This window comes from Orbicella faveolata, unplaced genomic scaffold, assembly GCF_042242905.1.
Source record: "Orbicella faveolata isolate gen_17 unplaced genomic scaffold, um_ofav_v1 contig_36, whole genome shotgun sequence".
Classification (NCBI taxonomy): Eukaryota; Metazoa; Cnidaria; class Anthozoa; order Scleractinia; family Merulinidae; genus Orbicella; species Orbicella faveolata.
In genome coordinates this window covers 3,224,509-3,235,738 of record NW_028301565.1, presented here as the reverse complement: position 1 = coordinate 3,235,738, position 11,230 = coordinate 3,224,509, and the positions used below count along the sequence as shown (strand labels likewise).

The window sequence follows — 11,230 nt, the reverse complement described above, 5'->3', positions numbered from 1 at the left end:
ACATTTCAAATTCCACAAGCTACCGTCGATCTAATTTAGGTCCTATATTTCTGAAGTTTGTTTGGAAGCTTCGAACGACATGAAAATTGTGAATTTCGGTTCGGTTTTTCCATATTCTTGAAAGTTACATTTTACGACGTCATTAGTTACTTACACAGAGCAACCTGCGGTGTGTCCGAAATCATTGTAGGTTTGTACCTGGATATGAGCCATGTCGTTCTGTTCGATATAAGTTCCAACATTCGTGTGTCTCATTCTCAAAAAAAAATGGCTTTCTTTCTGCACATTCCGGGCTCGGTTTTGCCAGTCGAATTTACGCAACATTATAGCACGCAGTGAGCTAGCCCGCGTAGCAAGTGTTTCTGTGGGGTTCGAGAGCAAAGAATTACGGCGCCCCGTTTTCCGCGCAGGCAAAACACCTAATATCCCGTTCCTCGGTCTTTCTTTGCTCTCAAACCCCACGGAAACGCTTGCTACGCGTGGAACAATTCGTTGACTAAGCGTTCTTTCAAGCCCATAAGGACTAGAACCTAGCAACTTTCCCAATCTGGGGGTCTATTTTGCTTAATTGGCGGACTTTTGAAATTTAGCTGGAAAGTCAGGTGGTAAAATATGTGACGTGATCTCTGCTTTTATATTTCAATCCAAGGAATTTTCTCGCTTTCTTGTAGGTTTCCAACCGTAACAGAAGGATACATTTTGACAGTCTACGAAGCGGTTGTCCCTACTCAGTCGGCCTATTTGCAAATACGGTTTATTGTTTTTTAGACGTGAGGTTATTGGCAAAAATCGACTCAAAACTACTTGTCCTACCATTTGCAGTTCATATAACAACTTCGGCCAGCTTCGACAAGTCAAGTAACTCAAGTGTTATTGTTTAGAATAAGCGAAATGAAAGCAATGAGATATATAAAATGTCTCACAGTATGGTTTCAAATCAGGGGGACTTTACATCTCCTATCGAAGATATCTCGCCGACGATGGTCCTATTCAATTTGAAAGTGCTCGCAAAACTTGGCCTTTGCTCGAATTGCTCACGAAAAATAGATAAAGATGAGTGCTCGCTTGCTTGGGTTTCCCAATTTCCATAAGTATGGGGCTGTCCTTGTGGCCCTACGGGTCGCCGGAGCTTCGCTGTAATGTCAATGATAATAATGACAAAGGAATTGAAATTTTCCAGTTTCAACCTATTTACCTCCTCTACAGGTCAATCGGTTTAACAAAAAGGTTAAAACCTCTACACGAAATTCAAACATCTTTAAAGGATTATTATATTAAATATTACCGGCCCGGCAATCGTAGAGGGCTCGTTGTAGTTGCAGCCTTAGTGAATTCAATCAGTTACGTCACAATGAACTTGTTCATGGACTCTGAAAGCCTCTAAAATTACTACAGGATAACATGTTATAGAGCTGTTCATGAGAATCTTATTTCATCATTAGTAATAGCCTCTTCCAGGTTTTCAGTTAGCTGGGGTGCAGCGCGAAAAACGGTGAGCAAGGAAATAGAGGAAAAGCGCGGTGAGAAAAAGCGAAAGAACGCCTGTGGGAGAACTTAACAAAAGCTCCTTCTGACCACTTATAGACCACCTAGAGGGCCCCGTAACATAACCGCCGGCTTCTGGTTTTCAGTTGTCAACAATATAGAACGCAACTTAGTAGCATGTTCAATGTATATTTCAAACTTTTTCCCTCGAAAGCCAATACTTGGAGACTTTAAAACATATCTTCCGATAGAAATGAGCCTAAACAAAGTATGAATACATGGCAAATTACAGAGCTGTAAAACTCTGCGAAGAGAAAGGTCGAGAGACCGAAAGGAGAACGGCAAATGTACAAACGTAATGTGTCGTGTAGGCCCGTCAACCCCATTTTACAAATAATCTCGCACTTTCCGTTCTTTGCGGATTCTTCGTCAATATACCTATTGCAGTTGCTGCAACTCCAATTTGAAGTTGAACTCAAAATGACCTAGGACAACAGACCAGTCATGTTCGTGTAACTTTTATTGCTGTTTTACATTACTTTAAAAAGTCTTCCACTACGATTATTATATAAAATTTAACATCGTGCACATGCATTGCTTAATTCCCAAAAAAAATGCAGTAGGGGCATGATTTTTAATCTTGTTGAGACATCATTTGTCATCGTCATCGTCAGCGTTGCTGCCATTTCCTTCAGGGATGGATGGCACTAAACCTTCAGGAATGGTTGGCACTGTACCGTCAGGGATGGATGGCACTAAAAAAAGATAAAATAAAATAAAATGAAAAAAAGTCCCTTATCCTGGGCTGAGATTACCTTTATTGGGATGGTATTGAAAAATCTAAAAACTCAGCTAGGAGTAATCAAATTTTCCATTCTTGAATAAAGGTAAAACCTGAACGATACACAATCAGTTTTAAATATATTTAGGGACCGGTCATTATTTATCTCCTGGGGGATGGCGGAGCATTTTCGGCGAAAGACAATAACATTTAACTGATACCCCTTTAAATGTTTTTTTTTTTATTATTATTGAAGTATCCCCCTCATAGATTAAAATTCCTGGAAGAAGTTTTATCATTTCGACTTCCTTCGAGGCATACACGCCGGAGGACGTTCACGCTGCTAAGGGTGCCTCACAACACGGGAGCTACAAGCTCGTCTCAACTGCACTTGAAGTCAGGGGATATTCATCCGAATCCTGGACCGAAGAAGAGAAATACCGCTAAATATCCTTGCGGAGAATGCCAATGCAACGTGCGAAATAATCAAGACGCCATTTTTTGTGTGGAATGTCAAGGGTGGTTTCATGCAATGTGCATCAATATGAGCAAAGCGACTTTCGAATACTATCTTAAGAATTTTAATCTCCCTTGGACCTGTTCCTTCTGCCCTTTACCGAAGTTCAGTGATTCTTTCTTTGAACAACCGAATGATGGTCCTGGTTCTTCGATAATCAATTCGCAGGAGGCTTACGGAGGTGTTGCTAGAGATTTGTGCATCGGCTCCTCAGATGATTATGTTGGACCAGGTTTTCGTAGGGAATTAGCTTCCCAGTCCAACACTCTTCAGGATGGTTACTAATCAACACTCACCAAGTATGGTTGGCTCTGGATTTAATGTTTAACTTCAGCTTCACATCATTTTTCAACACCAGCTTTCAGCAATTTCTAAAACTCTCTCTCTTTACAGTTTTACAACTCTTTTTGTTAGCTAGTTTACAGGAGGTTATCTAACGCTTTACATCAGTGCTAAATTAAGCTAAATCTACCACTCTAGGTGTGGATTTCCAGGCACAGAACCAATGGAGGGTATCGGTGGTTACCTCAGTAAAACTTCAGTAATAATTAAACGTGCTTTTGACTAGACGGATTGGTTATGGGAATGAATAGCTAATGAGATAGACGAGAAAGGGACATTTTGGGCTAGGTCGAAATCTAGCGAAGCGTTCAAAGGTCTGAGTAATGAAAATAAGATCATAGCCTTGTCTAGTGACGCACAACGCGCGGGCGACTAAAACAACAGGTGGAAAGCTAAAACTGGCAGGTGCCTAAAAAGTACTAGTGAAAGGTAACGGATATCTAGCATTGGTTCTCGCTGTTCGATGGATATATTTTACTTCTACTTAAATTATAGTTCTACAATTAATTAGCGTATGAGAGAACTAAGACAATATCGAGAATCCTAATTGGATTACGGTCGCGCTTACAAAAATAACTGACAGGTAGGTGAGTTACGGGTGGCCGTAACGCCCAACTTAGTTTCCAGTTTACCAACGTTATCTTTTTCCATGATAAACCCTCGAATTCGTTTTAAAAATATCCCAAGACAATAATTTATATCTGTAAGTATTATAAGTTTCCAACACCAAAAATAAGTTTCCCTTATTGTTTAAAGTAGGAAATAAATAAATATGTGTAACGCATCATTGCTTGCATTTTTATTGTTTAACAATTATGCAGAACCCTCTGTTGTAGATGACAGTTTGAGGGAGTTTGCAATGAGCCTACGGCAATCATCTGTTAAAGATTTTAAAGTGGCGCACCTGAATGTTAGGAGCCTTCGATCGAAGATTGATGAGATTCGCTTGCTACAAGAATTATGTAATTTCGACATTCTCGCAATAACAGAGTCGCATCTCGACAGTTCTGTTCCTGACTTTCATATCGAAATTGAGGGTCTTCGCTTTTTCCGTTTGGATAGGCCAAAACGTAAAGGAGGAGGGTGTGTGCTGTACTACGCGGAAAATCTTACTGTCATTTACAGAAGAGATCTGTCCGATAAGAACCTTGAGGCTATCTGGATTCAAGTGAATTTCCCATCAGTAACTGCTTTATTTTCTGTTATTTACAGAGCACCAGATGATAATGACTTCTTCGATAAATTTCAGAAACAATTAGAAAGCGCATGGCTCAGATCATCCTACATCTTCCTATTAGGAGATTTAAACTGCGATCTGAGTATTCTGAACACTGTATCAAGGAACAAGAACGCAGCAAAGTTGTTGAGTATTTTTGATGCTTTAAATTTAGAGAATACAATAACATCGCCAACTCATGTTACACCAACTTGTGAATCGCTAATTGACCTAATTGTGACATCCAAGAAAGAATTGATCCATTCATCTGGTGTTTTCCACTTGGGGATTTCTGATCACAGCTTAATTCACGCTTCTATTCGACTGACACAAAAACGGCCTCCCGCTAAAATAATCAAAACTAGGAACTACAAGAATTTTAATGAGGCCAACTTCCAGCAGGATATTTCCTTCGCGCCCTTTCATGTTGCCTCTGTTTTTGACGATCCTGATGACAAACTATGGGCCTGGAACAAGTTATTCCTTGATGTGTGTGATCAACACGCACCTCTTAAAGATGTAAATGTCAGAAGCTCCTCACTTCCTTGGATTACAAACAGTATCCGTCTTAAGATTAACCTAAGATACAAACTATTCAAATTGGCTGTGAACACTAAATGCCCACATAATTGGAGCGAGTACAAGAGGATTCGAAACGAAATTACCACTGACCTTCGTCAGGCCAAAGCTATGTACTTCAATGAGTTGTTTACTGAGATTAAGACTACTAGAGCATATTGGAATCTAGTGCGAAAAGCCACTGCACCGAAGAAGCAAACTGTTGTTGGTCCACTAAAAACTGAGTCGGGTCACCTTGTTGTTAAGGACGACGAGAAAGCTTGCTTGATGAACACCTATTTTGCCTCGGTTGGTGAGAAATTGGCGCTTGATCTCCCGCCTTCAATCACGCGATCGCTGTCTTCTGATTTGGTGACACAGACGAAAATCGTACCATCACTTTCTGAGGTCAATCTCTCTGAAGTTGGCGTTCTGCGACAAATAAAGCATCTTAAATCCAATAAGGCTACCGGTCCTGACGGTATTTCTCCAAAACTTTTGAAATTAGCCAGTCATGCAGTGAGCCCTCACCTCACGAACCTTTTCCGACGGAGCATCCACCACGAAACTGCGTACGAGGGTTGGAAACTTGCAAGGGTGTCCCCGATTTTCAAAAAGGATGACAGCACCGATCCAGGAAATTATCGTCCGGTCTCTATTTTGTCGGTTCCAAGCAAGCTGCTCGAATGTGAAATCAATACCGCCATTGTCAATCATGCGACGAACAATAACTTGATAACTCCTAATCAGTGGGCCTATAGGAAGGCTCACTCCACTGAGCTACTTCTCATTCATCTCACAGAGAAATTGAGGAAGTTTGTTGATGACGGCCTCACAGTCACTGTCGCTTTTGTAGACTTCAGGAAAGCCTTTGATAGCGTATTGCATTCGCGCTTATTGGACAAATTACATGGACAGTTCGGCATTGATGGTGAACTCTATGCGTGGATGGATAGCTACCTTTCGAATCGAAAGTAGTTCGCGACGATAAATGGAAAAGAACCATCGAAAATGTACGTTAGGTGCGGAGTACCACAGGGCTCGGTGTTGGGTCCTACCTTGTTTACGCTTTTTACGAACGATTTACCTTCATTCATTAAATCTGGAGATACTTTTATGTACGCTGATGACACTACGGTTTTCTGTACAGGCTCCTCGCGAGACGTCGCCTGCAGTTTACTAAACTGTGCCCTGGAAGAACTTTTCACCTGGTGTGTTAACAACCGCCTTACTCCACATCCTGGCAAGTGCGAGGTAATGTTACTCTCCAAAGCTCGGCTTATTGGTCCGCTGCTTGCCATTTATATTGGCGAGTCCATCATTGAATACAAGGCTACGGCCAGGCTTCTGGGTGTTACCTTGGATCAAAACCTGAGCTGGATACCTCGCCTGAAAGAAGTCATTAAAAACTTTGCAAACAAATTGAGCCTCCTGAAGAAATCCAAGTTTCTACCCAGTCATGTGTGCCAGTCACTTTACGTAAAGGTTATCCAGCCATCCATTACGTACGCGATGCCCGTCTGGGGCGGGGTTAATCAGACAGAGTTATTTAAAACATTGGAAAGACAACATTGCCGTGCTGCTAGAATTATTTTTGGCTTTCCACCGGACATGCCAACAGTTGACGTTTTAGCTACCGTTAAGTGGAACACTTTAACATATATGTATAAACGTTCTTTAATTAAACTTTTTTTCAAAGGTTATCATGGCATGCTCCCTAGCACTTTGGCTGAAGAGTTGATTATCCACGGCGACAGACCTTCTTCACGACTAAAGCATGGGCTGATAGTACCGAGTTTTACCTCCAAATACGTTAAAAACTCCATTTCCTATAGAGGGGCTGTCCTCTAGAAGGCTATAGGGCGAACTAATAGATCGATACTAGAGAGCACAGACCTGAAATCTTTTTTGAAGAATGTTGTTAATTGTAACACTTTTAAGGAATTTAATTTTAATGTTTTAGCCCCACAAATAATTAACAAAAGATCGGAAAATCTTAACTATGGATCTCATTCGTTGTTATCAAATTATATTTTTTGTAAGAATTACTTAATTCTTGTATTAATTTTTTATTAACTGTATTAATTATTTATCTATTAATTTGCAGTTATTTTATGTATCTTATTAGTACACGACCCCACAAGCTTGTTAGTTTTGACGTCTTTTATCGTGTATAAATAAAGGTTGTCTGTATGTATGTATGTAGGTATTGATAAATTTCGTGATACCCCCTCAATGTCTTCGCACACATATTTACCTTTCGACGTAAATATTTAGTGCTTTTAACGGTCATTTGAATGTAATATTTTTAACTATTATGCTGACTTACAGATTAATGAAGCCGCCATAGTGCAGTCTTTGATCCGTGTCTTCCCGATATCTGATCAGGGTTCTGGTCAGAACTTTTCACAGGCGTTCAATAAAGTATAACAGGCGGCATCAATTAAAGCGAGGCCTAATTTGGCCGAAGGGGCCAGCCAACCCAGGGGGTTGCGGGCGTATGTTACCCCAAGAAAAGTTTGAAATTTTAGGTTGCCAAAGATGCGATGTCATGCATTTTGGGGAGCAAAGTGTTGCCGAGAATGAGTCGCTTATGATCATAAAATTAGATGTAGCAAGTAGCACCGTTTAACCTTTTTAAATACTAGTTTCTTCTTGAAACGTCTCAATCTGTAAGTCTTAATTTATTGTTATATGTGTACAAATTTTAATAACGGGAACAGGGGGCTACATTCGACTTTATAGAGCCGATAGAATTCTGCTGCCCTGTGATTGATGTCAGATGTCATACCAGCAAGTAACCGTCCCAAGCGCTTGAAGACTGCAAAGTTACTTTTTAGAGCGCCAAATTGCCGTCTACCAAGTCTGTATGGGCACAGACTTCGTGGACCCCCCTTTTTAAGTGACCCCCCTTTTGGTCTCTCAGTTATGACTGATCCCCCTTTTGTACGTAATCCTAAAAATTCAATGATCCCCCATAAATCCTCCCCCCTTCCCCCCCTCCCCCCCCCCCCCACCAGGCGATAAGTAATGACCAGTTCCTTATCGTTTTTATTAGGAGGATGAGTTATAAAGGAAGCGATTGGTATTTTAAGAGCAAAACGAATAAAAAAATGATTTTTTAGGCATATCACTTCAATACAGTTACCTGCCGTTAAAAGTGTTTTAACTATTGCATTGTTACAAATGATTTTCTTACAATTATTGTTAGGTTTTTATATTCTTATATTGGACTGTTCTATTGCAAGAAAGGGACGGGCCTCCTCTCTAGTAAACTATGCTCAGTTTGCCTTACTTAAGACTGAATAAATAATTGCGAAGAAACTACTCACCAACTACTCGGGGTCTCTTGCCACCGGCACCGCCACTTCCCCCCTCGCCGCCACCACCGCCACCACCGCCTTCACCACCACCTCCACCTCCACCTACACCGCCGTCGCCGCCACTACCATTACCTCCGCCACAGCTAAGCACTAAATATTAAGACGATAGAATAAATAAAGCCCTGGTCGAGAGTTGAGATTATCTGTTCTGGTACGACGCAAAAACTTAATTCAGCTAAGGTTACTTTACAGAAATTTCCTTATCTCGAAAAGATACTGGTTATCTTAATGTTTAAAAATGGCAGCTTCTTTAAGCTTTGTAGACTAATTGATTCCACTTTTTTGTTTTCGCGTTACCACGCCACCACCGTATAGCACTAAAAAAAGACGATGCAATAAAAAAGCCCTGGTCAAAAGCTGAGATTATCTCTTCGGTGCTATACTTAGTATAAATAAATCATGTACGTTTATTTTGCACAAATTCCCACACTCTTCAAAAAGGCAATAGCGTTATTGTAATATTTTATAAAGCAGCTACCTTCAGCCTCGAGTATAGATGATTCAAGTGAAACTATTCTTTTCGGGTTACTACGCAAGAAACACCAAGTGGATTTCTTTTTAGTTTTCACTGCCGGACTGAGAAGGACTTTCCCTCTTGCAATACAAAAAAGCGTTGAGTGCTAAGTTTCATAGGAGATTTTGTCCCTTGGTACAAAAATTTGTTTTCTATCAGTTGCTTGGCATACCAGTTTATTATTTATCAAATGAGTGCCGCGATTGCCTTATCCAAAAAGACAAGCCTGAACTTTCTGAATCTTTCAAACTCCCCAGGCAATCCTGTACTTGCTTGTAATGAAATCTTCCGTATCGAGAATATGAGGAAAGTTTATTGAAAATACGCTTTTTGTGTCACTCATCTCATAGGAAATAACCAACTAATATCGAATCTCGTTCTTATTTCAACGTGAATGAAGGAAGGCTTTCCGCCTTGAGCACAAAGATGATCACAGGTGAGCGCAGGTGATCATTTTCACCGGACATTGTACCAGTCTGCTTTTCATCAGACTGCTGCGAGAGACAAATCGCCTCAAAAAGGTCTATTCCTTTGTCTTTAGTTTTCTCGAGTTTCTTTGGTTCATTTCGAACTAGGGTTTGGTAGAAAAGAAGTATTAGCAATTCGTCAGTCTAACACTTATTTAAATGTCAGTTTAAAGAAAAAAACACTAAACTTAAAAGCCACTACAACTAACCTCTCTGACACTCAAATATTACCAACACGACAGCAATGACGAGCCAAAGTCTCATGGTGAACAGTGTTTGTGTTTCTATCTTGTCAGCAACAGCATGAAAAGAACCGTGGACTGTGGAAAGAGCACACTGGAGTTGCGTATTTATGTGCTCACTAGCTAAGTTATATTAGCTTGCAGGGAGTTTGTTTATTGACTATATTATATATAGCCTTCAAGTGATATAGGCTTCCTTGGGTAATTCTAATCCTATTTCTAGCTTTTGTCTTTTATAGAAAGGTGATTTTCCATGTACAAAAACGTTACAGTTGACGGGGGAATGACCTAGTCTTAAGGTCTAGATAATGACGGCTTTTGCCTGACAATCACAATCAAACAGTGACAAACACAACCTCTGTATTTGTATACGCATTTTCTCACTCTGATATGCATAAACTTAGAAACTCCTTCAGTCGAAGTGATAGACATCTCTTGAACAATGGCCAGCAGGCGAATCTCTCATGTGACGATTTTCGAAAATCGTCAAATGCTTTTTACGTGAGATTAGAGGTTCCGGAAAGCAGTTTTAACATGATATACGGCAGCATCCTTAGCCTTAATGATAAGTTTAGTTCGGCTAAATTTACCTCCGATAGAGACTTGAAGTGGTGTGTAAATTTTATTATTTCCTTATTATATTTGTATAAACGGGAGATAGATGTAATTTGTTTAAAAAAAAAAATTCAAGTATTGTGCTATCTTGCCTACCCTATACTAGAACCATGAAAGAATTGCTATGGAACCGAGGAACATTAAAGCGCACAAGGTTACCCGTGCCGTAAAATGCTATATATTCTTCTTGTACATTTATTCTCCATAACTACAATCCAAGCAGAATTGTTGTTTCTATTTATTCTCAAGATGACAATATTCTGGCAATATTATGCTTGGCCCGTTTGTGCAAAAGCCGAAAAACACTTGTGAAAAAAAAAATAAATTCAAGTCTTGACATTTTTTTTTTTCCTTTGATGTTTCATTCCAGAGTTTGACTTTGATTAAGGTCAAAAGTAATCCTGATATAGCTTGATTGGGTGTTTTGAGAGAATCCATAGAGAAACCGATAAAGTCCAGTGGAGATCGGGATTTCAAGGCCCGACTAAAGAGGCAAATATAGCCAAGACAAGTTTTATTGAGTATATGAATTCAAGGCCACAATCAAGAGATTGTTTTCAATTAGTTAAATCTACGAAACCCAATTTTCCAAGTAAGAAAGAAATACTGCAAACGCACCTGCATTTTTTCAACATCCAAATAGTGACGACCTTATGAAACAACCAAAAAATTTCCTTTATCAATAAGTGCACAATTTCTTGTGATAACCATTTAATTCTTACACTTTTGGAATTTAAGGGAAAAAGATATTCTGATTTCAAAATGTGAACGTTTGAAAACAGTGCATGTGTTTAAGCATCTCCATCTCCCTTTGCGAAACAAATTCCAGAGACAAAGACAATATCCTCCGTTTGCCTCAATCGTCCAAAACTTACCTTGAAGTATGTTAGTATGATCATGTTTGTCATGTTATGATACAAATAAGCCATGTGATGTGCAGTAGTAAACATCGCGCAGAGGACAGCTCTCGGAAAAGCGCTTCCTTGCAGTAGAGAATAATTTGAACAAAAACGTTTTTTTTTTTTTTTCAGAGCCAAATAATGGAAAATAGACAAATTTACACTATTATAGATACTTTCGAAAAGCTAGCTTACATCTTGACTTGATAAC

At 39.7% G+C, this 11,230-nt stretch overlaps 1 long non-coding RNA gene across 1 annotated transcript; it reads right to left on the bottom strand.

Moving 5' to 3' along the window:
- Positions 1-1,987: 1,987 nt before the first annotated feature.
- Positions 1,988-3,212, bottom strand: LOC149102012 (uncharacterized). Its single transcript, XR_016202607.1, has 2 exons — positions 3,080-3,212; positions 1,988-2,240 (listed from the first exon to the last, which is right to left on the bottom strand). It is a non-coding gene; the product is annotated as an uncharacterized LOC149102012 (long non-coding RNA).
- Positions 3,213-11,230: the final 8,018 nt, after the last annotated feature.